The sequence below is a fragment of the Muscardinus avellanarius genome (genome assembly GCF_963383645.1).
Source record: "Muscardinus avellanarius genome assembly, chromosome: 12".
Taxonomy (NCBI): Eukaryota; Metazoa; Chordata; class Mammalia; order Rodentia; family Gliridae; genus Muscardinus; species Muscardinus avellanarius.
Genome location: NC_137798.1, coordinates 80644895 through 80666981, shown reverse-complemented (window position 1 = coordinate 80666981; position 22087 = coordinate 80644895).

Here is a 22087-nt window from a genome sequence, read left to right as displayed (position 1 = left end):
TCTTCTCCATGGTTGTAAGAATAAATGAGGCAAGTGTCTGTTAATCTCCTGACTTCCTGTCACATACTTGTGTGGATGGATGGATGGATGGATGGATGGATGGATGAATGGGTGGATGGGTGGATGGATGGATGGATGGATGGATGGATGGATGAATGGGTGGATGGATGGATGGATGGATGGATGGATGGATGGATGGAGTGCTAGGAAGCCAGTTCCTGGCACATAGTAAACACCCATTAAACACCCACAATAATTATTAAGATCATCCAAATTCCTACCCCATCCACACCCCTCCTGCTCAGGGCTTCCTGGTGATTGCCTGTACTGGGCATGAGTTTAGATCATTTTGGGGAAAAAATGAAATACAAACACCGAGCATGTCTTAGCCACTGGCTGGCTGCTAACCTGCTTGTGTCTCTCCCATCATCTCCCCTGTGGGCTCTGGATCCAGTTCTTCCTAATCCTAGCCCATCCTGATCTGTTTCTTTCCCTCTCTCTCTCTCTCTCTGCTCCTCTCCCCTCCTCCCCCTTTTATTTTGGTCCAGGAGCATGTCCCCAGCATGTCAACAGCAGTGGGAAGTAACCTAATTAGTAGTTATTTGATAGATGGCCCACCCTCGTGTCCCACTAGCAACCAGCAGCCTTTTGCTGCAGACAGGAAAATATTTCCTTGCTAATTAATCTGAGCACAGGGATTTGAGTTTGGACCAAGGCAGGGAAATCCATCTCCAGGAGTCTTGCTCAATTGCATCTGTTTCTCCTGCAATCATTTCCTTCCCCCAGACTCCCCCTGCTCCAACCCACCCTCTCGGATCTCATCTTCTGCTTGTATTAAGGCTGGTTACCCCGCTGACTTAACACACACCCCACAGCCCCTCTTAGCAAGCGAGGCCCTTGAGGACGCATATCCGGCTGACTTTTCTCCAGCACCAGGTGCCACCCCAGGATAGTGCGCGCAGGCTCCTCGGCTTGTGGTGGGAGCGGCAGCAACCGGGCCTCGTCAACTCTGCTCCCAGGTCCCATCAGGAGAGCACACACCTCACCACCTCACCACGGTGCCCCCTGCCCCCGCGCTCCACACTCCAAACAAATACAGACATCTCACTGCCATTTTTAAATAAGGTTCAGCTTCTGTCCCTGGGCCCTGCCCTGGTCCTTGTAGAATCATCTATTTGCAACCAAAGAGCTTCCTAGGAAAAGGGCAGCAAGCTGTGTTCACTGCTCCACGGGAGCTTCCTCCCCACGAACTCCTCCCACGGCCTGCTGATAGCACCGGACACACACTGGCCACAGGCCGCCAGAACGGGGACTTGGGTATAGACAGGAGTCTGCAGAGGGGAGGACGGTTGTCACAGTAAGGTGACAAAGAAGGAGGTCACTTCTTTCTTTCTTTTTCTCTTTCTTTCTTTCATTTATTTTTTTGGTGGTACTGGGGATGGAACCCTTCTATCTCTGGGCTATATTCCCAGACCTATTTTATATTTTATTTGGAAACAGGGTCTCTTAAGCCAACGAGGCTGGCTTCGAACCTGCCCGATCCTCCTGTCTCCACCTCACAAGCGTGGGGATTACAAGCACCAGGCAGGAGGTCACTTCTGTTGGAGGTGCTTGGGATCAATGGGAAGAAAGCTGCCTGTCCAGTATTCACTTACTAGATAAACAGGAGGAGAGAGGCAGAGAGGGGAGGGGGGGAGAGAGAGAGAGACAGAGAGAGAGAGACACAGAGAGAGACTGAGAGAGGGGGAGGAAAGAAGGAGGAGGAAGAGGAGGAGGAGGAGGAGGAGGAGGAGGAGGAGGAGGAGGAGGAGGAGGAGGAGAAGGAAATGGAGGGGAGGGGAAGGGAGGAGAGGAGAGGAGAGGAGAGGAGAGGAGAGGAGAGGAGAGGAGAGGAGAGGAGAGGAGAAATGCAGAACGTAGATGATCCTCTGCTTTCCTTTGCACAACACACCCCTTTTCTGGCAACTTCTCTCCAGTTCTGCTTTGGGAGCCACCCACACCCATCACGCACACCCTGGTACTGTCAATCACACAGCAAGTTAGGCTGATCACACAGTCTCTCTCTTTGGGTGGTGAGTCTTGAGCTGGGTGCCCCCAAGGCTGAAAGAGCCAAGCTCTTTGGCTGCCCGGGCTCCGGCCTGTCGGAGGCTTGGCCTCCTGTGAGCGCCTCCATCTTTCAATACATCCCAGCTTTGCCTAAGGCAACTCAATCAGTTTCTGTTGCTTACAACCAGATGGCTACAGAGCTGGTGAAACAATGCCCTGGATAGTCTAACTCTCCCTTACCAGCCTCTCCCCCTTCTGTCTCCTAAAACCAGGTTTGTGGGAATTTTCTGTATTTAGAGGTTGAGCAACTTTTTTTTTTCTTTGTACTGGGGATGGAACCCAGGGGCATTCTACCTCCAAGCTACACCCCCCAGCCCTATTTTTTATTCTTTATTTTGAAACAGGGTCTCACTGAGTTGCAAAGGGCCTCACTAAGTAGCTGAGGCTATTAAAAAACACAATCCTCCTGTCTCAGACTCCCAAGTACTGGAAATACAAGCACGTGCCACCACTCCCAGTGAGGCCGGGCAACTTCAAAGTGAAGCTGCCGTGGGGGGTGGAAGGTTAGTGCTCTCTCTCTCTCTCCTTATTATGTTCTTGGGTCCCTTGACCTTTTCGGAGATGTTGTCTACTTCCTCTGGGAGGGGAACCACCCCAACAGGGGTGTAAGTAAATCATGAGGTTGGAGCCCTGCGATGGGATTGATACCGTGCCCTTAAAAGAACAAGTACAATAGAGTTCTCAATCTCTCTCTCTCTCTCTCTGTGTCTGTCTCTCTCTCTTTCCCTCCCTCCGTCTCCCCCCTCCCTCCATTTCTGTGTCTCTCTCTGTGTCTCTGCCACGTCAGAATACAACAAGAAGGCATCCATCTGCAAACAAAGAAGACCACACTGACTTCCAGCCCCCATAGCCAGGCGCAGTGACACACACCCATAATCCCAGTTTCCCAAGGGGCTGAGGAAGGAGGATCATGAGTTCCAGCCCTGTCTGTGTGACACAGAAAGATGATCTCAAAAAACAGCAGGGCGTGGTGGTGCACACCTATAATCCTGGTAGATGGGAGGCTGAGACAGGAGGATCACAGGTTCGAGACCAGCCCTAGCAATTTGGCAAGGCCCTCAGCAATCTAGTGAGGCCCTGTTTCAAAATAAAAAAGAAAAAGGGCTTCCACTCAGAGGTCTGCCCCTGAGTTCCATCCCCAATACCTGATAGATAGATAGATAGACAGACAAACAGACGGACAGACATAGCTTCCAGAAATAGCTATGGGAAAGAACTGTCTGCGTCTAAGCTCCCAGCCTATGGTATTGACTGTGGCATCTGACCTGAGCTGACTGAAACCACATTCCAGTAGCCATCGCAATGTGACTCAGTCCTGGCCTGCTCCTTTAGGTTTCTTGCAGTTGTCAAACCTGACCCCACATGCATTCCAAAGTCACCTTTCTTCTCCACCTTCACATTAAACCTCTTTCTTCAGATTAGATTAATCTATCTCGAGCTTGCAAGCTGGCCTCGCTGACCCCTGATTTCGTCGAGTAACACTAAGACCCCCCAGCACTACTTCTAGGTCCCATAGCCTGCACTCCCACGTCACCTCGAGGAGGTGTCCAGGGTCCTGGCAGGCAGCCCCCGGAGAGGAGAGAAGACCCCCCACCCCGTCGCCGGGCTGGGAGAGAAAGCCAACGGCCCAGAGGAGAGGAGAGAATGATGGAGACCCGAGGTATGATGCGAGGGGAGAGAGCGGCTCCATGGGGCTATAAATTCCCTTCTAATTCCAAATAATTCCGATTACATGGATGAGTAGTTTTCAATCAGGAAGATAATCTCAGAGATAGATGGCAGGATAATTGTTCGTAGCGCCGACGTAAATATTGTGTCGTTTCTATTAATCTCTGTGAATCGGCTGTCAGAGGTGCCACTCATTCATCACAACAAATTAAAAATAAAATTTTAAGAGAGAAAGTCATGGCTGGGGGTGGGGCAGAAGAGGCTGAGGATGCTCCAGGATCTGTGAACGAGAGGGAGAGGTGTCGCCGGCAAGCTGTTGCCAGAAATAAATTTGGCTTCCCGGTTTAATATGTTTATTTATGAAAGCAAATGGTAAGGAAGGCTGTAGATCTCTATTAACGTCCCTGCGCACAGGTGAGCGCACACACGTGCACACGCACTGGTGCAGAATACAGCGCCCGGCCAGAGGCTCTGGGCTGCCACCCTGCAGGTGTCACAGGCCCATGAAACATTTCAGGGGCACATGGGTTCAAAGGCCACCTGAGTTCTGCCCCCCCAGGTTCCACACAGCTAGCTGGGGTATTGGTGGGGGTTCCGGGCAGTGAGGCCCCTCTTCACAGCCAAGATCCACCCTTGAGAGAAGATGGCAATTTTCTGCAGTGTTGAAGTAGCCTTGCACTGTTTCTCAGAGACTGAGGGGGTATAAATCCAGGATAAAGACTCTTGAAAGAAATACCTGAGCCAGGCATGCAAATACCAGGGCTGGGGAGGCTGAGACAGGAAGATCTCAGATTGGAGGCCAGACCTAGCAACTTAATGAGATCCTGTTTCAAAATAAAAATTAAAAAGGGGTGGGGGCATAGCTCAAAGGTAGAATGACCCTGGGTTCAATCCCCAGTAGTCTCCCCCCTTAAAAAAAGAAATACCTGAATGGTAAAAATAAGAGCTCTTTCCATCTCATTTCAGTTCCCCAAGGCATGACATCTCCCCATGAGAAGAAACACATTCCCCAGAATCCTCCCCTCCTCACAGTGCCTCCTTATGCCTGACCACCAAGGCAGCAGAGGCATTCGGAATTACTAGAGTTCTGCCACTTATGAGACATATTCTCAATGTTACATGGGATGGCCAGCTCTGTTCTTTGTATCCAGCAGTTGTCCTTTATCCTTGAGGGATACAGTCCAAGATCCACAGTAGATGCCTGAGTGTGCAGATAGTATGGAGCCCAAATATGCACAGGGAGCGTTTCACTTTTCACTAAAGGAAGCATGTTCTGGGTTCTCTTTGGCATATATGAATGGCCAACCTCACTATTCTTGATCTTTGGGGTCATTATAAAGTAAATTAAGGGTTACCTGAACACAAATGCGACAATACCGTGACAGTCCATCTGATAACTGAGGTGGCTAATGAATATTACTAATGGGTGGGTAGCACATACAGCATGGATACACTGAACAAAAGAACAATCCACATTTTGGGCAGAATGGAGCATGATGGCACGAGATGACATCACACCACTCAGGATGTCATGCAGCTTAAAACTTAAAATGGCTTCTTTCTGAAATTTTCTATTTAATATTCTCGGACTACAGCTGATTTTGGCAACGGAAACTGTGAAGAGAGAAACCTTGGATAAGTGAGGGACTGGTCTATGCATTTATTTATACCAATCATGCACCCACACCTATTTCCAAAATAGCTTTGAGTATACTTGCCAAATGCATACAATGCCGGTGCGTGAGGTCCTGAGAGCTAGCTTGCTCTATGAATAACCGATGCCCGTGTGTCTGAGAAAATCATTAAGGACAATGTGAACATGAATCGTGTCTTTCTGATAAAGACCCTTGTGTGACCCTGAACAACTAGCTCTTAAAAGGCACATTCTTTCCTCTGATCAGGGAAGAATTATTTTTCTGGAAATTATGTTCATTAATTTTTTCCAATTTGCTAGCAAATCAATAATGTTTTCCCTCTTCCCAAAGCCCTGTCCTAATTACTTGATTTGGCAAATTGGGGCAAGTACTGAAACTTCAGTTCCATTTTCTCCTGGTCTCGTTGGTTTCCTCCGAGAGGAATCGCCCACTCTTGAATTTAAGTTATAAAACCCTGACTGCTAGAGCAAGTGGGGAAGCAATTTCCAGAGTAAGAACTTCAACTCAGTGCTCCTGTCTTCAATACAGAATTCCTTTAGCTGTGTGGAGGACAGAGAATCCAAAGCCTGGTTCAGTTTCTCTAGGAATAACCATCACTCTGTTCGCTGGCTTTGGGAGAGAAAAAATAAGTTGCCCATTGCAGGGGCTGGGGCGGTGGTGGGTAGCACGGGGTTGACTAATGGCTACTCTTCCAAATGTATACCAGTCGTCTGCTTTTAGTCCCGGGTATCCTCTCATTTCCAATGGTGCCTGATGTTCCTCAAAGTTCAGCCTTCCTGGGAGTCCTCATGTGCTCCTGGGCTCCTCTTCCACCCTCGTACCCCTTCCTCCACCAACTCTCGGCTCAGCTGCAGCTCTTCTTGGTCCACTAGGTCAGACACCATTTGCTTACTTGCTCTTCGATTTCCAGTATCCTGTGCCTTTTGAAAATATATTTGCCATATTTTAGCTGGTTTGGGGGAAGAGATGACACCAAGTGGGTGTGTTTCAGATGGTTCAATTGAATCCTGTGTTTCAACAGCCTTTCTTTAATATGCTATGAGACACATGGTGGGGTGACGCATTCCCATAATCCCAGTACTTGGGAAGTTGTGACAGGAATATTATAGTTTCAAAACTAGCTTCAGCAACTTAGTGAGACCATGTTTCAAAATAAAATAGGGCTGAGTATGTAGCTCAGAGGTCAAGCATGCCTGGGTTCAATTCCTAGTGTCTGTCTGTCTGCCTGTCTCTCTCATAGATTTCCTGCCATCAGTGTGGCAGAGGCGGCAGTGTTTTGTAGCTGACCACTTTCTTTTCTCTTCTTAGGCACTCGGGGAACTGCATTTCCCAGGCTCCCTTGTAGTTAGGTTGGGCTCACGTAGCTATATTCTCATAAATGGGAATATGCCTATGAGTTCTGCTCACTTTCCAAGGTCCCTCTCCTCTTCCAGAATATGAGAAAAAAAAATTTCAAAGGTAGTTGAGGTGCCAAGTGGAAACGGCCCAGGTCCCCATGTTCCTTTTGGAGGAGAACCACCTGGCCTATTTTACACTGAGAAGTGAACACAAAGTCAAGCTTTACTGTCTAACTGCTGAGAATTGAGGTCTTGTTTGTTGTGGCGCTGTGTCCTGGCTCATCCTGACTAATACAACTGCTTTACTTCAGTTAAAGCCATGAACATATTCCCAAAAGACCGCTATAGAGTAGAGCTGAAGCCATACACTGTCAACACATACTCCTGCTTGGTGTTCATGACTTGATCCAGAGGTGGATTTTAGAATAGCTAGAGAAACTGTCAGACTGTAAATGCTTCACACTGTCCTCCACAGGAATTGCTTTTATAAATCAAACATTTATGTGTTGGCCAGTTAAATCTTTGGGGTCATATTCCTTAGCAAGAATTTATCATACAGATACTGTGTGTCCATTAAGTGTTGCAACATCTGCTTTGAAACTGAGCCAGATGAGAAATGGAATTAACATGCTCTTAGGGAAATGAAGTTGCTGACCATTTCTCTGATCAAATGGAAGGGCAGCTTTAAGGCTTCTAGGAAACAGTAGACTGAGGGAGTCCATTAAACAGGGCCAAGGTAGTTCACAAACAACAGTTAAAATCTCCCCAAAATTGGCACAGCAGAGGTAAAGGCCCTGAGATGGATGACCATGGTGGACATCTGTGATTTATCAGCCCATTGATCTGATAAGAATTCCTAACATCTCTTTTAGGGATTTCCCTGTCTCTATCAGGTCATGTGACCCAGGCCTGACCAATCAGCTTGCTTCATTGCATAAGCCATAGTGATTGGCTCAGAAGAAGCAGGAGAGGTAAGTAAACCCTTGGCCAGGGCATCCCCTACCTCCCTTCCCTACCAGGGAATATGATGGCTTCTTCTGGGTGAGAAACTGGGTCCCTAGGACCACCCACCCTTTACAAAGTCACGGTAGGGAGAAGGGGGCTCCGGCTGGGGCCTGCAGCTACCTTCACTCACCCCACCTAGGCTCCTTGCTTTCAGAACAGGTGCCATTTATCTGCTGGCTCCTCTCACCTCCTCTCTCCCCCCCTTCCTCCCAATGGAAGGGACACCTTGAGGCTGGTGAAAACCCTCAGGGTTGGCAGGGAGAACAGAGGACTGACAGATGCATGCCATCAGGGCCGGTCCAAGCAGCTGACAGCAGCTGTCCCCCAGTCCCGCTCAGGACCAGTGAGAGCCTCCTACACACGTGGCTAGCTCCAAGTAGAGCCCTTGAGAAGCAGCCTGGCCTCTGTCATCGCGGTCTCTGGCCCGAGGAGGACCCAGGGCTGCGAGCACTGGGAGACAATAGTATGGGGGCGGGGGGGGGGCTGTCTGCCTTCCCCACCAGACTGTAAGCTTCTGGAGTGTGGACTGCGTCTGCGTATCCTCCATGCAGGACCTGCACAGCCTGACACAGCTGTTGGGCAAATGAGGGTGCTCCCCATGTCCTAGCCTCAGGGAAGGGTTTCTTTAGAACACATAAAATGGGAAAGGCAGTGGATATGGTGGCACATGCCTGTGAGATCACAGTCCTTGGGAGGCTGAAGACAGGAAGATTGCAGGTCAAAGCCAGCCTCAGCAATTTAGTGAGACCCCGTTTCAAAATTAAAAGGGCTGGGGGTGTAGCTTAAAAGTACAATACCCTTGGGTTTAATCCCCAGTACCAAATATAAAAAATAAAAAACAAAAACCCCAGGAAAAGCAGGTGAACTTCTTTTTTTCTTTTCTTTCTTTCTTTTTTTTTCTTCTGGTACTGGAAATGGAACCCAGGGGCATTCTACCTTCGAGCTACACCCCAACCCTATTCCTTTATTCTTTATTTTGAAACAGGGTCTCACTGAGTTGCAAAGGGCCTCACTAAGTAGCTGAGGCTGTCTGCGAACCGTGATCCTCCTGTCTCAGCCTCCCAAATGCTGGGAGTATAAGAATGCGCCACCACGCCCAGCTGGGTCAGCTACCTCTGCCCGACGTTGCAGGGGTAAACAGGAGCACAGCCCGGGCACTGTGAAGATCCAGGCCTGTGCCACTCCTGCCATGTTTGCCTAGAGACAAGGCCAAGGTGGCTCTCCTTCTTCGCTCTTCCCTCTTCTGCCTCTCCTAAACCCACACAGCCGAAGCATGAGCCAGGAAGAGCTGTGCATGCATGTGGGAGGAGACCCCGTGGTCCCTCCCGCCATCAGGAAGGGTCTGCCCCCAGGGCCTGCTCACTGAGGGCCACGGTGTGCTAATGACCACCAAGGGTCAGCAAAACACGGAGTGGATGAGGGTCTCTGATCCTTCAATTGCCGTTCCATTTAGAATATCCCCTCCTTCCACTGAGTCTAGCCCTCACATACCCTCCATCCAAACCACATCATTGTGCAACGTACATGGCCTCCCTGAGCCTCGGTCTCTTCATACGCACGGGGGAAATGACAGTACCCACCAGGCCCACGCGTTGACACAGGTGAACTGCAAGAGCATTCTCCAGGCCTCCTGGACCACTACCACACTGGTCACCGTCTCCATTTCCTCTGGAGCATTCACTCTGCTATGTTAATCGTCATTAATGTGGGGAAAGATTCTTTTTGAAGTCAGCAGGCAGCTCTCTTAGAACTCAAAGGGTGTCTCCTTAGGTGATTCTGCATCTTTAAAAATATAACAGTGAACAAGTGTTTTTGCAAATATCAATGAGGAAAAGACTGGGGCACTGTGCCCTGCTCTGTCTGAGAGTCTTTGTCCCTCCATCAATTTGAGAGAAGACTTGGCGTAAAGGGCTCCTGCATTTCTGAGGCTCAGCTTACAAAGCGATGAGTTCTCCTGGCAATAAGGTAGAACATCTCCCATTCTTCAAAACTGATCTAAGGGCCAGCCTGGGTGACAGTGAAACCTCATCTCAGAACAAAACAATCCATCACTGTTGGCTCTCCGGCATGCAGTCCCCTTCCCGTTCCCATACCATGAAGGGAAATCCCATTGGGCACCTTCTTGGGGGTGGGGGATGGTTGCCCATCATCATGGGGAATCCTCCAGGAGGGACATCTTGGGGAGCAAGAGAGCCTGTCCATCGTTATGGTGCTAAAGAATCTCTTTCTGACTCTTCCAGTCCCTCCCTAACAGTGGACAAGAACCTGACTCCGAATTGTCCAATCAAACACTCTCTCCCTGGGGCTCGTGACACAAGGATGCGGGACAGTTGGAGGTCACATTTATCTTACCAGTCACAGCAGGGCACTGACCAGCTGGCTTCTACTGCTCAGTTCTTAAAAGAACCCCACTCAAGCAGGGCTTACACACTGGTACACACTTGTAATCCCAGTACTTGGGAGGCTGAGACAGGAGAATTACAGGTTTGGGGATAGCTTCAGCAACTTAGTGAGACCCTCTGCAATGTAATGAGACTCTGTTTTAAATTTAAAAAATAAAGTAGGCTGAGGGTATAGTTTGGAGGTAGAATACCCTGGGTTCCATCCCCAGTACCACACACACACAAAAAAAGAGTCCCACTCATCTTTCTTGGTCCTTCTAACAAGTTTGTAAGCCCTTTCTGTCTCTTTAGAAAATTTCCTTTTACCCATAAGAAAGTCCAAGCCAATTTGTATTGCCTGTAACAAAATCCTTCCTCATACAATTTGCATTATGATAGCTACCATTTACGGAGTACTGTACTTTTTTAATGTAAGGTATTGCACATCACTGGTATGGCTCTAATTACCTTTGTGTGAATTACAGAAAAGACCACCACCCTAGGCAAAAAAGTGTGAAAAAGGTTCCCCCTCTGGCAGAGCACTTAAAAAGCACGGCCCATGCTCCCCAGCCACATAGCCCCACTGGGAGGCAGGGCTTGGCGACAGAGTGTGTGCGTGCTGGACATGAGCACCTGCACTCATACCTGGTGGCCCTCAACTGATTCCTACAACTACTCTTTAGATGGCTGTTGTTAACCATTCGTGGAAACCAAGGCTCAGAAATACCAAGCAACTTGCTCAATTCACTTAGGAAGTGGCAGAGCCAGGAGACAGACCAAATTCACCCGACTCCAAAGCCTGCCGATTACAGGACACCTCCTCCCTGCAGCAAGAGGAGAGAGTGTGTTTGGAGCACGAGGAGAAAACAAGGGAATAAAGCCAAGCAACAATGATTCTAGGGTGAGAGCAACGCTGTGGTCATCAGTGCCCTACTACCCTCGCCAGCGTCCACTGGTGTCTGCTCAGGGCTGTCTGCTCAGCACCAGTGTGGGGCTCAACATAAACACCCTGTGCTACTGAAGCTTATCAGACAGGACAACAATGCCAGATGCAGATAAGGCTCTGTCTCTTTACTTTGGGATATACGCCAGGAAAAAAGTACCTAAAGCATAGCTTCCTTATCACCTAGTGATTCCACTCCCAGGAATTTACCCCCCAAAAATGAAAACGTATGTCTACAAAAAGATGACACAGATGTTCACTGCAGCCTCAAACCAGAAACTACCAAATGTTCACCAACTCCAACTAGGAAAGCATCACTGACCTGTGGTACAGCTATGCAATGAAATCATATTCAGCAATAAAAAGGAACAAACTCCTAATACATGCAACAAATAGAATGAATCTCATAAACATTAGCTAAGTGATAGAAGCCAGACTCCTGCACCCAAATATACAGTGTCTGACTCCATTTACATGAAACCTAAAAACAGACCAAGCTAACCTATGGTGAGAGAAGTCAGTGTCCATTGACTCTGATGGGTGGGGCATCAGGAGGGACTGGAAAGAGGAATGAGAGAACTTTCTGGAGCTATGGAAATGTTCTATGTCTTACTTAGGGTGGCAGTTTCATAGGTGTATACATCGTCATAATCCATTGAACTGAACTTATGACCTGTGCATTTTATTATACAGTAGTCCCCTGTTATCCATAGGAGATATGCTCCAAAACACTTCACACCTGAAGCCTCAGATAGCTACAAATCCCATATATATTATTCTTTCCCCTATACAGACATACCTAGGATGAACTTTCACCTGGTTTATCCTAGGTAATGCCTGTATAGGCTTCTCTTTGCGTACCTGAACTGCCAGCATCACAACTCTTGCACCTTGGGGTCATTATTCGGTAGAATGAGGGTTACTTGTCTTCAGGCTTCTATCTGGGAGGAGTTCTCCATCCCAAGGAACTCCTGAGCTCTGGTTACCATTCTCCTGTGCAGCCCCCCCCCCATCAGGCCCCTGTGCACTGACAGATGCAGCCCCCTGCCACCCCAGAGGTGAGTGGGCAGCTCAGATCTTCTGGTCCCCAGTGTCCCGCTGGAAAAGAGATGACCCGTTTGTCCCAGCCTAAACTGAAGAAGGTGGTGAAATTCTGAGTGCAGAGGTGCTCTCTACGAAACATTTGCAAGTTGGGGCCAGGTGTGTGTGTGTGTGTGTGTGTCTTCCTAAGAGTCTTACAGAGTGGGAGAAAGAACACAAGCTTTGAAATAGAGACCTGGCTTCAAATCCCAGCTGTGTTACCTAACCAGGCGCACACGTGGGATCCGGTATCAGCCTCCCAGTCTTCCTCATCAACAGCTAAGGTGGAGGGAGGGGTGCTGGGGAGAGCATATAGAGCAAGTACTGAAAGCCCTGCCTCCAGCTCCCCGCCCGTGAGCTCGTCTCCTAGTGTGGTGCATTCACAGCAGCATCCTCATACAGAATGATACAGATGTGCACACATGTTACCTTCGCTTACAGGATGAACAGGCAAGGTCTTCAACTTTCTTGCATCTCTGGATAAATGTCAGTTCCTTCCCAGACCCCACATAAACCAAAATAAATGCCCCTTCAAATATTTGCTCTGAGGTGCACTGATCTCAAATGATTATTCTGTATTCATCTGGGGTCACTGACTTCCTGTCTCCTTCAGCCACTAATCCCTTAGGGACAGAGGATGTCTGCCCTGTTCACCCACTATTTTCAGTAAGCATGTAGCATAGTACAGGGTAGATAGTGACAGTTTCATAAATGTTTGTGAGTGAACAAATTTATATCCTTAATAAAAATGATTGAAGCCAGGTGCAGTAGCTCACGTCTATAATCCCAGTACTTGTGAGACTCCAGGATCGAAAGTTGGAGGCCAGTCTTGGCAGCTTTGCAAGACCTTGTTTCAAAATGAGAAATAAAAAGGGCTGGAGCTCAGCAGTAGAGTGCACTTGGGTTCAATCCCCAGTACCACACACAGACAAAAAAAGATTTGAAGTTTATTCTCCCCAGAGACAGGGCATCCTAGGTTCCCAGAATCTGGAATACAATATAACCTGGTAGGGAACTCTGTGTTGCTACAGATGTGAAATGCTCTGTCCAAAGACACCCATTCACAGCAATTATCATTAAAGTGAAACCCGCAGAACTTTATTCCTGGTTGAGATCCAGCAATAAACTAGCATCTGAAAAGGCATATTTTTTCATTCAAATATATATATATATATCTATAAATGGCACATGCCCATAATGGAGCATATGCCTTTTTTCCTTTACAAACTCAGTAAATCATTCCCGATATCTTTAATGGACATTAAATTAAATTAATGTGATCAGCTTTTATTTTTCATGCAGTGTGCATTTTCAACTTTATTTTGAAGTAGTTTGAAGTTTATAAAGGACAGGGCTTTGAAATGGTCTAGGGTTTTAAGGTTAATTTCCATATTAATTTAAGCTATAAACATGATTAGGAAGTAATTCTACTACCATATTTGTGTGTATATATATGTATGTATGTGTGTATGTATATATGTATGTATATGCATTCTGAAATCTAGGGTACATTTGGGATTATCAGTGGGCACAGATTTACATGCCAAAAAAGTCTTCAATTAGCCGGGCGTGGTGGCGCACGCTTGTAATCCCTGCACTTGTGAGGCAGAGACAGGAGGATTGCACAGATTCGAAGCCAGCCACGCGTGCTGGCTTAGGAGACCCTGTTTCCAAACAAAAATGTAAAAATAGGTCTGGAAGTGTAGCCAGAGGTAGAAGGGCTTCCAGGAACCCCAGTACCACACACACACACACACACACACACACACACACACACACACAAAGTCTTCAATTAATATGAAGGGTGGCAAAAGTACTCCATTTTTACTAGATAAATATTTGTCAGCTTTTGGAATTTTATGCATCAGCAACTTTTCTTTCTTAAAATCATCCCTAAAGAGTCACTTCTTTTGCGAATCTCATTCTAAGTCCTCTTCAAGGGAAACAGAAACAGATGCCCCTCTCGACCTGCCTGTCCTATGCACTCACCCCAGGGCACTGCCCCTGAGTCACCTCTGTGGAACATCCCAGTAGAAGCAGCAAGCCCACCCTGCTCCCCAGGCTCTGGGCTCTGGCCTGGGCAGCCCTGTCCAGCCACGTCAGCAACACCTGAGTGAGTAAGCCCTGATAGTTTTATTTCTTGGCATATATCACATGTAGGGCACTCTTCTGAGAACTTTTGGTACATTTCCTTGGCTCTATGGGGTCAATCTCTTTTTATTCCCATCCTACACATAAAGAAACCAAAGCCCAGAGAAGTTAGAAACTTTGTCCACAGCCACACAGCAACGAAGTGGTGGCCATAGGCAGACCACCTCTGCTCTTAGTCACTCTGCTCAGGGCAATGGGCTGAGAAATATCAGAATTTAACATTCAGGTATCTGGAAGCCTGAAAAGACAACTGGAAAGAAGAGGAAGAAAGAGGAGGACCAGGCAGAAGTCTCCACGTGCACACAGCACAGCTCAAGTCTCGGGGAGGAGAAATGGGAGACAGCAGGAGAGCCCCCCAGGAGAGCCCCGGGCAGAGCCCCGAGAAATCAGCGGCACCTGGATACTGAGCTGGCTGCTATGGGCACGTCCTACTCAGTCTCCTCCTCCCCGAGCCTTTGCTGGCTGCCCTGGAATCCTCTGTTCTCAGCCCCAAGACTCAACCTGCCCCGCCCCAGCCCCGGAGCTCAGAGCACCTGGCAGCATGTTCACTTGCAACCAACTATCATGGACCTCCAGCCTCTAAAGTTGACTGAGTTCAGCCAGGCGTGGTGGCGCACGCTTGTAATCCCAGCATTTGGGAGGCTGAGACAGGAGGATTGCAGGTTCAATACCAGCCTCGGTTACTTAGGTGAGGCTGTTTGCAAATCAGTGAGACCCCGTTTCCAAATATAGAATAAAAAATAGGAGGGATATAGCTTGGAGGTAGAATGTCTCTGGGTTCCATCCCCAGTACTGGGGAAAAAAAAAAAAAAAAAAAGGTTGACCAAGTTCCTATGACTTCTCACAGCTGGGCTAGTTGTGGAGGAAACACACAGCAAATTCCTTCCAGGAAGAAACTGAGAGAGAGCCTCTAGCAGAGGAAAGGACATGGGCTTTGAGTCTGATCAGGACTTAAATCCACACCCCAATTTACCAGCTATTTGACTTCACTGGCCCTCCTTAAGCTGAGCTGTTTTTCTTTTTCTTTTTCTTCTTTTGTGGAATTGGAGCTAAAATCCAGGAGCAGTCTACCTCTGAGCTACACCCTTCGCCCTTTTTTATTTATTTTTATTTTGAGACAGGGTCTTGCTAAATTGCTGAAGCTGGTTTCCAGTCTGGGACTAGGATTACAGGTTTGTGCAACTGCCTGGCTAAGTTTTCTTTTCTTTATTTTAATTTCTTTAGTTTGTGCAAATGAGAAAATAAAACCTACTTCTTGAGGTCGAAGTGTAGATGAATATGTGATGGATGGGAAAGCACGGGAAAGAGCATTTCTTGTTTTCCTGGCTCTTTGGCTCCTCTTCTTCCACAACAAGGAGAGTTGGTTTTTCTGTGGGGAACCTCTGCCCTCTCTCTCCAGTCCATGAGGTTTCTTTGTGCTGACTTCATTTGTCTCGGGTAGGAGGAAGCAGAAGCCATATCAGGCCAATTAGAAACACGGTGATTGGCTGAGCAGTGGGCACATGGCTGAGTCTGAGCCAATGAGGATTGGCCCCGGGACTTCTTGGTACCATTGGGACCACAGGAGCCGCTGTGTTGGCAGAGTTCTTACTAGGTAAGTGCTGTGGCCATCGTGGAAGGGGAGCTCCCTTGAGAGACTCCAACACAGAAGCAAGTAGGGATGTGGGAGGGAGGGGAACAGCAAGGTGCTCGACACCTCGGGACGCTGAGATCCACTGAAACAAACAGTTAAGGTCAACTCTAACCTTCCTGATGATGAAGGTGGTCGATTCCCTTTGCTCCATCCACTGTGGAGGACTTGAATACGTCCTCCACCTTAATGCACACGACACCCCAAACCTCAGAATGTGAAGTGTTTAGAGATAAGATCCTTCTTAGTGGCAAATCCACGGAAACCAGTTCTCAAGGCCCTTTTACCCAACAAATATTGATTGAGGATCTACTATGTGTCAAACATGTGATTAGAACTGGGTGCAGTGGCCCATGTCTGTAATTCCAGCACTTGAGAGGCTGAGGCAGGAAGAGCACAGATTTGAGGCCAGCCTTGGCAACTTAGACCTTAGCAACTCAGCAACTTAGTGAGGCCCTGTCTTGAAATTTAAAAAGGGCTGAGGGTGTAGCTCAGAGAAATACTCGAGTTCAATCCCCAAATAAACAAACAAACAAATAAGCATGCTAGGACTGGGGATAAAAGACAGAATTAAAGGTAAGATCTAGGTGGTCATTCCCTAGTAAATGAGATAGTATGAAATTGGCACAGGGTAAGCAAATGGACCCCTGATGGAACAGAGCCGGGTTCAGGAACAGTGTGGTTCACACCAGCTCACGTGATTTACAGAAGAGGTGATACTGCAGAGCAATGAGGAAAGAATAGTTTTTCCAATAAACAACGCTGGGTTGATTCAATGTCGATAAGAAAATAAAAAGCAAGAAATAGGGCCCCTTACCTCAAGCCAGACAAACAACTCCAAGTAGACCATAGATCTCTGAGAAAAGCAATAGGATACAGCTCCCTTCTAGAGGTTACTAAGAAAAAGCACTGCTGAGAAGGGAAGGGATTAGTAAATTTAACAACCCAAACTAAGAATTTTGCTCCATTAAAAGCCACCAGCAAGCCGGGCGTGGTGGCGCATGCTTGTAATCCCAGCATTCGGGAGGCTGAGACCTGGAGGATCGCGGTTCGTGGCCAGCCTCAGCTACTTAGTGAGGCCCTCTGCAACTCAGTGAGACCCGGTTTCAAAATAAAGAATAAAAAATAGGGCTGGGGGTGTAGCTTAGGTGGAAGGCCCTTGAGTTCCATCCCCAGTACTGGAAAAAAAAAAAAAAAGCCACCAACAAAGGGTTGTGGTAGAGCTCAGTGGTAGAGCCCTTGCCTGATATGCACGAAGCCCTGGGTTCCATCCCGACACCACAATTTTGAAAAAAAATTTTTTTAAAGTGAGATTAAAAGGTGCCAGCAAGAGAATACACAGAAAGTGACAGGGTAAGAAGGTGTCAAGCCTGTTCCCAGCATTTGATTGGTATTTTAAATATAAAACACCCAAAAATCAGTTGTAAAAAGGGCAAACAGAGCTGGGCCTGGTGGCTCACGCTTATAATCCCAGTACTTGTGAGGTTGAGACAGGGATCACAGGTTCATGGCCAGCTTCAGCTACTTAGTGAGGCCCTCTGCAACTTAGTGAGACCCTGATTCAAAATAAAAAAGAATGCTGGGGGAGTAGCTCAGAGGTAGAATGCTCTTGGGTTCAATCCCCAATACTGCAAAAAAGGGGTGGGGTCAGGAGCAAACAAAAAAAGAAAAATGAGAAAGAGACTTGAACTACCACTTCAAAAAGAAGATTCCAGATAGGCGTGGTGGCACATGCTTGTAATCCCAGCATTTGGGAGGCTGATACAGGAGGATCTTGGTTCGAGGACAGCCTCAGCTACTATTTGGTGAGGCCCTATATATCTCAGTGAGACTTGTTTCAAAATAAAGAATAACACCAGGCGTGGTGGCGCACGCTTGTAATCCTCGCACTTGAGAGGCTGAGACAGGAGGAGTGCACAGGTTCAAAGCCAGCTTCAGCTACTTGGTGAGGCTCTCAGCAACTTAGTGAGACCCTGTTTCCAAATAAAATATAAAATAGGTCTGGAAGTATAGCCCGGAGGTAGAAAGCCTCTGGGTTCCACCCCCAGTACCACCCAAAAAATAAATAAAAAAATAAATAAAAAATAGGGCTGGAGGTGATGCTTGAAGGTAGAATGTCCTGGGTTCCATCCCCAGTACCACACACACACACACAAAAAAAAAAAAGAAGATTCTAAACATCTAACAGACATATGAAAAAGTCCTTAGCCGGGCACAGTGGCGCATGCCTGTAATCCCAGTCCTAGGGAGGCTGAGAGGAGAATCATAGGCTTAAGACCAGCCTCAGTAACTTAGCAAGGTCCTCAGCAGCCTCATGAGACCCTGTTTCAAAATAAAAATAAAACACAGCTGGGGGTGTAGCTCGGAGGTCAAATGACCCTGAGTTCAATCTCCAGTACCACAAAAAAGAAAAAGGAAGGAAGGAAGGAAGGAAGGGATGTTGTCCTCATTACCATGGGCAGAGTGGGTTACAGAAATCTACTTGAAGCCCTGCGCGGTGTGAGCGTAGGCTCCACCCACACTACTGGTGAGAGGAACGTGCACAACCAAAGCAGAGAATCGGAAGGCGCTTTGACCCAGAAAACCCACTCTTAGGTTAAAAAAAAATACAGAATGCTGAGAGATGGTGACAACAATGTTTAGACTCTTCATGATTTCCCAAAGCTAGAAACTACCCATGTGTCCATCAGCAATAGACTTGATCAATCATGGCATGTTCCTACAGCAAAAACTAGATGGAAATGATAATAAATGAATTACAGCTACATGTCATGACGTGGATAAAGCTCACAGAGAAAGCTGAATGAAAGAGGCCAGGCACACTGGAGAATCTACATTATAATTCCATGTGGCTTTCATTCAGAAACAGACAACGTTGCTGGGCGTGCCGTAATCTCAATAGTTGGGAGGCGGAGACAGGAGGATTGCAGTTCATGGCCAGCTTCAGCAACTTAATGAAGCCCTCAGAAACTTAGTGAGACCGTTTCCAAATAAAAAATAAAACAGGGCCGGGCGTGGTGACACACACTTGTAATTCGAACATTGGGAGGCTGAGACAGGAGGATTGTGGTTTGAGGAAAGCCTCAGCTACTTAGTGAAGTCCTTTGCCACTCAGTGAGACCTTGTTTCAAAATAAAGAATAAAAAGTAGGGCTGAGAGTGTAGCTTGGAGGTTGAATATCCATGGGTTTCATCCCCAGTACCACCACAACAAACAAACAGATAAATAAATAAATAAATAAAATAGTGCTTGGAGGTATAACTCAGAAGTAGAATCTCCTGGGTTCTACCCCCAATACTACACATGCATACATACATGGAAAAAAGAAAAGAAAAGAAGGAAAGGAAAGGAAGAAAAGAAGGAAAGGAAGGAAGGAAGAAAGGAAGAAAGAAAGAAAGAAAGAAAGAAAGAGAAAAGAAAAGAAGTAGACGAAGTCAACTGTAGTACTAGAGGTGAAGAGAGTTGTTACTTAGGGGAAAGGAAGCAAGAATTGAGGGGGTCTGGGGATTCCGGGGATGCTGATAATATCTGGGCAGCAAATACACTGGTGTTTGTTGTATAATAGTTCATCACACTTTACACTTTATATCGCATGCAGTTTTCTGTTTGTGCTATCCTTTACTATATAAGAAGTGGGGGAAAAAAAGTTCATGGCACCAATGACTTCACAGTCAAGTTGGGAAAAGAGAAAAGTAAATGGGTGTTGAGGATGCGGTGAGTCAGCGCGCCACACCTGCTCCTGTGACGGCGAGGGACCTCGACGCTCCGGCCTTTTTTCCCTCTACTATAAAGTGGGAATGATAACCACACCTGCCTCATGGGGTTGTTGTAAAAGTTAAATGAACAAATACAACTAATACAGCTAGAGCAACCTCTGTATATACTAGTAGTCGAAAGATATTTTTTTAGTTATTGCTATCATCACTACTAGTGTTTCACCACTACTAGTACCACCAGTACTAGTCCCATCCCCACCGTGACTGCCCAAGTGCTCATGAAGGGGCACGCATAGTTTCGTCGACTCCTTACCACTCCAGCCAGCTGGTGTACCAGGAAGAAGGAAGAGAAAAACATTGGGTGACAGTTCCCCTCTTTCTCTGGGGCCCTGGAATCAGCCACAGCAATCAGCTCTCCACAGTCAGGCAAAAGCAACATCGGGGCTGCTAACACTTGAGTTATCTCTTAGGCCAGTGCCCTGTACACAGTAGGTGCTCAGTGTGTGCTCACCAAGCAAAGTAAAACAAGAGGATGAAAATAAATGAGAATGTGAGTGAGCAGAAAAAAACAAAAGGCAGTTGGGAAACCCATGTGCACCAATTAGAAACCCGGGTACCAACTGTCCTTTAGCCTCCTCTTCCTTCCATCAGAATCCTGGTCCCTCCTGGCTCCTCAAGGGCTCACACCTGCTCCTCACCCTCCGCCAGGTCACGTGACCCGCTCAGCACCTACTGCTCAGACGGTGAGGGAGGCGCTATTTATCTTGGTTATTGCTGCAAGTGTCCAAGAAAAAACAGCTTCAAAGATCACGTCTGTTGGGATAACCTATTGATTTGTGTCACGTTTCTCCCAATCCCCATTTTATTGTTGTTCAAGACGGGGTCAGGGTAGGTCAAAAATAACTCTTGCCAATGGTGGCAACAGACTGAGGAATTCTAACAGGAATTTTAAATTTCTAAAAGGTGTGGCCTGGGGCTCTGAATGGAGACCGGGGTGTCCTGATGACAAATCAGAGACTAGAGCACGGGAGGGAGGGGCAGAATGAAGCCTGTGATGTACACCTTCAGGGAGAAAAGAACAAATTAACTAGGAAGCTTAGCGTGAATTACCACTTAGTGTCAACACCCAGCACAAACTTTTAGATTTTTGAAAATTAGTTTTTCATTCTGGCCACGTCTGTTTGTAGAATATGTTCTTTTAGTCAACTCTTCTATGATGGATGAACAAATAGGCACTTTATATTTATGAGTGCCAAATCATTTGCCAAATATTTAATATATAGCAAGGTTTGGCAAACTGTGATCAAATTTAACCACTGGCTGTTTTTATTAATAAAGTGCTGTTAGAACACAGTGGTAAGGCTAGGCGTGGTGGCACACTCTTGTAATCCCCACACTTGGGAGGCAGAGACAGGAGGATCGCGCTGGCTTAATTAAGAGACCCAGTTTCCAAATTAGAAAAGTATAAAAATAGGTCTGGGAGTGTAGCCCGGAGGTAGAAGGGCTTCCAGGAACCCCAGTACCACCACACACACACAAAAGAGGAACACAGTGGTGCCCATTCATTTACATATTTGTATCTATTTTGCTATGATTATAGAGTCAAGTAGTTGTTATAGAGATCATTGGACTACAAACCCTTGCCAACCTATGACCTCTAAGTTCTTAGCTAATTCTTGCATCCTTTTAAATATGGAAGATTTAACTCAAAGGGGTTCATAATTTGCTCAGGATAAGATTCAAATATAGCTTTAGATTTGAATCTGGGTCTGTTTAATGCAAAAAAATCTTCCCAAAATATGTGCTACTTTCCAAAGGAGAAGATATTGTGATCATTCTTAATAACATTATCTATACAGATCCTATCTTTATATACAAGTCAAATTTAGCCCAAGGACTGTTAAAATCCTACTATTTCATTAAAACATGGTTCAGTTGGGTAGTTTTTGTGTGTGTGTGTGGTACTGGGGATGGAACCCAGGGGCATTTTACGTCTGAGTGACACCCCCAGCTGAGGCTGACCACGAACCTCCATTCTCCTGTCTCAGCCTTCCGAATGCTGGGATTACAAGTGTGCACCACCCAGATTAGTTGGGTAGTTTTTGAAGCTAAGATCATTTTAGGTTTACAAATCTTTCAGTTCAACTGAAGTTTCTTTCTTTCTTCTACTTTTTTTTTTTCTTTTGTACTGGGGATTGAACAACCCAAGAGCATTATATCTCTGAGCTATACCTCCAGCCCTTTTTAATTTTTATTCTGAAAAAGGATCTTACTAAGTTGCTAAGGGTCTTGCCATGTTGTAGAGGCTGGCCTAGAACCTGGGGTCCTCCTATCTCAGCTTCCCAAGTACTGGGATTATAGGCAGATGCCACCATGCTCAGCTTCTATTGAGATTCCAGGGCAATGATACTTGCA